General features: G+C 36.1%; 1 protein-coding gene across 1 annotated transcript in view; it reads left to right on the top strand.

The window, feature by feature from the left end:
* Nucleotides 1–534: 534 nt before the first annotated feature.
* The window catches only part of cd4-1 (CD4-1 molecule), a 20,900-nt gene continuing 15,774 nt past the window's right edge, over nt 535–5,660 (top strand). Inside the window, exon 1 of the mRNA XM_036216094.1 lies at nt 535–628. The gene's annotated coding sequence lies outside the window, so the exon portion shown is untranslated. The remainder of the gene's footprint in view (nt 629–5,660) is intronic.

Genomic DNA, 5,660 nt, shown 5'->3' with positions numbered 1-5,660 from the left:
AAATTTGATTGGGAATCAAAGTACATAAAATGGCCAGAAAATTGACACTTTTTTTCACAGGCAATTAAACTCGGAGGCTATTTTAGCCAAAACTGAAAAAAGTAATGCTTGTTAGAGAAATTAGTACTTGACGAGTTTGACAGAACACCAAACTCTGCCTTGGTTCTCCTACTGGGAAACGCTGTGCACAGTGTACCCGCATGTGTCTACAAAGCACTGGATTCCCCACAACTGGTGCAAAACGCTGCAGGTGTTGACCCCAGATCAGCACGACGAGCAATGAAACACTCAGTAAGAAAAGACACCTGTGTAACACATTTATGCAACTCCCCTAATAATGCACATGGATGTGTGTTTGTAAAACAGTGTGAAAAAATATAAATTTTAACTCAGACATTTTTAAATAATTTAAAGTCATATTTTTTTATTTTAAAATACAAAAAATGGCTTGTGTGTGTAAAAACCTTAGTGATCTTTAGTTACTCACAGACAGGACTGGATCCTTCATGTCTGTGACTTCCTGTGTGTGTGTTCGTGTGTGTGTTCGTGTGTGAGAAAGAGGCACCTCCAGCGCACAGAACCCACATATGTCAAAACTGAGCTCATCGTTTTGAGGAGAACATCCCATGTAAGTACTCTTGAATATTTAGTGTACTGCTTTTCTCATGAAAGTAGACATTTAAAATGTTGAATTGAAGCGTTACCTGAAGTTAGCCCTTGTATAGCGTGCTGTGGCGTACAGCTTTAAACACGGAGGTCTCAGACGCAGCTACAGATTCATTATTTCAGGAAAGACTCTTTTGGGCCGAGAACGTCTGGTTTTAATGAACAGCTGTTTTGTTCTGATATTTTTGCCTTGTCCCTGGTTGAGCTTCGTCTGTCTGCCGCTACATACTAAAACAAATTACACAGCCTCTCGAGGAAAAATACTAAACAACAATTCTCAGTCTCCATCAAGTCTATCATTTCATTAAATTAAAAATTAAATTAAATGAGGCCATTTTTTTTTTTCATGTCCTTTTTTTTGTTCCTGGATTTAATTGGACCCTTTTGAGTTGTGGTCTTCAAACTTTAAAGCGACTCAGCTAATAAAACATTTGTTGAATATGCTTGTACCAAGGATAAATATAAAAAAAATAAATAAATTCAACGTTTCAAATCTCTTTGTGCATCATGGTATTTGGTATTTAGCAACTTGAAAAAACATTTTGTAGCCGTTGGTTTAAAGAGCTGCAATTTGTTTGCTTATTTCTTTGAAACAAAATGTCTAATTAATGTGCTTTTTGAAAATACGTTTCTGATGAATAAAATCAGACTTGTAAAAGTTTAACACTTTCTTAAAAAAAACACACAGTTTATAGTTTTCAATATTAAGGTTACTAGAGGATACAGACTTTAACTAGGAAGCAGCTGTGACACTTGCTTATAGCAGTAAATAATAATTTTTAGGAACTGTGTTGTGAAAGTTATATGCTTGCTAAAAATGACAATTTATGGATTAAGTTCTGCTTCTTACAATATATTGACAAACTAGTAGAAAAAAACAAACATTGACCTGAGAGACAAATATTTCTACGATGGCGAACGCGTCTAAACCTCCTCCCCATCGGTGCTATTTCTTTTAACAAAAATAAAGTGCAGATCTGCCTGTGAGTTTGTGCTTCTGTCAATTGAAAGAGATCTGTGGTAAAAACTGTGTTTGGAGCTCCGGGGTGTCGCCCCATAATCATGAATTATTTCAATACGCGCTTCACTGAACAAACAGCTTCCAATGTGAGCAACAAACGAAGAAAAATGATGTTGAGAAAGTTCAATACACAACTCAGTCGGGCTTGTGTGCCAGATTTTAAAGTGTTTACTGTAAAAACTCAATGCAATGCTTTTATATTCACTGATAGCTGTGTACAATTGTCTATTTTTTCAAAAAGATCATTTGAATCAGAGTCTTTTGTAGATAGAAAAAAAATAATCTCTTCAAATTACCAATACTTTATGAGCAATTTGAGCAATATGTTTTGATCTACCACAAACCTACTTCCAGTGAATTCCTTTATTATCTACCACGTTGATATTTAAGCGGATGCAGGGTAATAGAGATGTTACAGTTTGTGATGTGTTAAACAAACCTTGCCTAAATCTGTCAAACGTCTGTAAATGTGTCTGTAAACTCCTTGAGGAGTGGTGAGCTGCAGCCTCGTTTACCCTTCATTTACTGTCTTTGATTAAATACAACATAAACTATTTAAAGCAGGAAGTAAAACTACAATCAATTAAATTCAGCCAACCGATGTGGCGCCAACTCACAATAGGTTGTAAAATTACTAAAACATGTAAAAAAATATTTAATTTTGTTTTATTTGTTGGTCCATTTTTTAAAATAATTAATATTCCTGCAATTTAATATATTTTTTTAATAAAAGTGATCAAAATATTATGTGGAGGCATTTTTGATTTAGTCGCTAGTACGACGGATGCGTATTTAATAATAAAAAAATAAATAAATGGATGATAGAAAAGGAACCTTATGAATAACTGAACCGAACCAAGGCGACATTTTCGTCAAAACTAATCCTGATCAAAACAGCCAGAAAGAGATAAACATAAAAAAACAAAAATATACAACACTACAGGAAGATGGAGGCTTTCTGTCAGCCTTATGAACACATGAGATACGCTTATTTTATTTTCTTGAGCTTTTATTATTTGAGCAGTCACAGAGCTGCATGGTGGCGGAGTGGTCAGTACTCTTGGCGTACAGTAAGTGGTTCAAGTCCCAGCTGGGAATTGAGCTGAAACCGAATTACCAATGAAGGACCTTCCTGTGTGGAGTTTGCTTGTTCTCCCCGTGCATGTATGGGTTCTCTTCTTCCTCCCACCGTCCAAAAACACTCTTCATAACTTAATTGGTTACTCTTAATTGCCCCTAGGTACAAATGTGTGTGTGTGTGTGATTGTGGACCTGTGGCAGACTGGCAACCTGTCCAGTCAACTTGCCTTCACCCACGAGTGGCGAGGTTAGGCTCCAGCAGCCTCGTGACCCCAAAAGGTTTAGAAAATGGATGGATGGAATTTTAAGACCTGGGTTAATAAGTGAACTGACCCTCTACACACATATTTAAGCAGAACGGAGCATTGTGGTAATATATCCCAATTTGTGATGTTCACGTATGTAGACGCCAGGTCTGAAGAGGTTAAACACAACTCTATCTTAAAAAGAATTTGAACGTTGAGTAAAAAGTAAACAAAGTCAAAATACAAGAACTTAGTGATCATAAACGTGCGCACGAAGATTGATTTTTACACAGTTATCCTTATCCTTACTCACAGAATAAAACCGTCAGATAAAAATAAACTAATTTTTCTGAAGTTTTAACACTTTGATGTATTTTTATTTATTTATTTGTGGGCGGTTTTGTATTTGAGGATGGACGTTAGTGGGTTTAAAGTTAATGATTTATGCTGGATTTTATATTTTAAGAAGCTAAAATATTCAATTAAAAGATGCCTTTTTACCTCTTCTCTTCTGCGTTTTTATACTACACCTGACCGAGTACAAAAACTCCTAAAGTCACGTAAGAAGCGGTACACAAGTTGTTTTTATTTCTGCAGGTTTTAGTTTGTCAAAGTTTCTCAGAAACGTTTTTTTCTTTAAGTATACATACTTATTTATATGTGCTCCTTAATTGTTATGGAGACATTTCAAGTTACTGGATCCTTTGATGAAAAAACAGGGTTTAGTAAGAATTTTGCATCATCAGAATTGGAATATAACAACTTGAACACAAAATAGTGAAGTATGTGATAAAAAATGTCTGTTTTACATTTTCTGTGAGGCTTTACATTTTTAGGGTGTAATTTTGACTTGCTTTATACGGCTGCTTGTCTTCTAATTTGAGGGATACTATTTGAACGGATTCCTCTATAGTTGTTTTATTTTGTAAGCTAAAAATTCCGTGTGGTTGAAGAATTTAAGAAGCAGAGTATTTTTTTTTTCGGTTCCTAAAATCCCCCAACAAAAATAAGCTGTTCCTTTTTTCTTTTTAGTTCTCCTTCAAGTGAAAAACTGAAGCAAAATTGAATTTTCTGTTTTCTCCGTTTCGTTTCCCCTTTGTAACAGATAAAAGTCCTCATTTTTTCTTATAAATATTTTTCTTTCTGCAGTTTAGCGACAAGCAAAAAGTAATGATTTCTACCAGTGTTGGCTCCCCAGGCTTAATGTGTGTTTTGTTCTTCTCTGTAGGTGATTACCAAGCTGTGTTTCCCTGTTATGAAATAACTGTCTCCTCACTGGGGGTGTTTTCATGTGAGACAGTAGGATTCCCTTTTCATGGCTTCATAATAACCTCCATTAGTCAGTTCTCTTTTTCATTGTTTTACATAAATGAACATGCTCCCATTCAGCCAGATGCAGTTATTCAAAGCGAAACTGAAATTTATGCCCCGGCGTGTCATCATCCGGGTTGCCTTTCCATCCGTGCAAAACATCAGGAGCCAAATCCGATCAGCATGTGCTGCTTTCTCTCCTTTTTTCCAACATTTATCTTTTTTTGTTTCTCAGCGTAAACACTAACATTAGCAATACGAAGCTTCATAATCTGCTCACAGAGCTGCAATGGGGGGAAATGTGTGTCAAGCAGAAGAGCTGCAAGACGTTGATGCTCGACTTTTCGGGGCAGCAGGAGCAGCTTGCGGCGCTCCGAACAGTCAGCTGTCGCAGCTGCTGCTGCAAGTGCAAAGGGAGGCTCCTTTGTGTGTTTTGTGAATTTTAAACATGTAAAAAATGCAAAAAAAAACTCACCTGGGAGGTAAAAATCACCTTATGTGTAGCTTCAGCTCACAACAGGTTCCACCTACAAGCCCTAACAAAACTTTCTTTTCTCCTACTTTACCCTTAGTTGGGGTTTAAGTGTGCTGCAGGGTTCTTGTTTTACATCATCGAAGCAACACAATGGTTGAACTGGTATCGCTCATCCACTGTTCAAAACCTACAGAAATGTTAAAAACCCTTCACCTGTACATGCTTTGTTTAGGGGCTAAAAACAGAAACGATTCCGATAAGGGTTTACCATTTTCAAGACACTCAAAGGTAATAAGGAAAGGACTCTAATAATCTGTTGACTGTAAAAATTCAACAATAATTACCCAATCAACAGTTGCATTCAGGAAGTCCTCACTTATCAACAGAATGATTGAAGGTGAAAGGAGTCGAGCGTCTCAAGCTCTGATTATCATCAGTGTAGAATCTAGAGTTTGTTTGTTTAAAATCGGTTAAATCCTAATTCAGTTTTGCATCCAAATGCAGCTTTTAGTTTTTTTTTTTAACAAAATTATCACCTTTTTATACTGTTTTCTGAAATATAAACTTTTCACCTGATGTTGAAAAACTACCGGATGGAAGATATTTACCCATTTGTCCTTTTGATGCTGCCACAGTTAGGCCAAAATTGTATTTTATTAATACTTTTTTAAGTTATATTAGGATGTTTAGTGTTTTCGTGGACTAATTTGGTTGCTATTTACCTAAAAACTACACACTATGAAAGGAAGTTTGTAATTTATAGAAATAATGAACGCTCCACGCACATGAGTAGGCGCTGTAAGAGCTGTTTTTCCATTTCACACTGGCGTCATCATTAACATCACCAGCCTAAACTGGATGG

The sequence above is a fragment of the Oryzias melastigma genome, linkage group LG16 (assembly GCF_002922805.2).
Source record: "Oryzias melastigma strain HK-1 linkage group LG16, ASM292280v2, whole genome shotgun sequence".
Lineage (NCBI taxonomy): Eukaryota > Metazoa > Chordata > Actinopteri > Beloniformes > Adrianichthyidae > Oryzias > Oryzias melastigma.
Note: the sequence above shows the minus strand (reverse complement) of the source record. Positions and strands in the feature narration are given on the sequence as shown.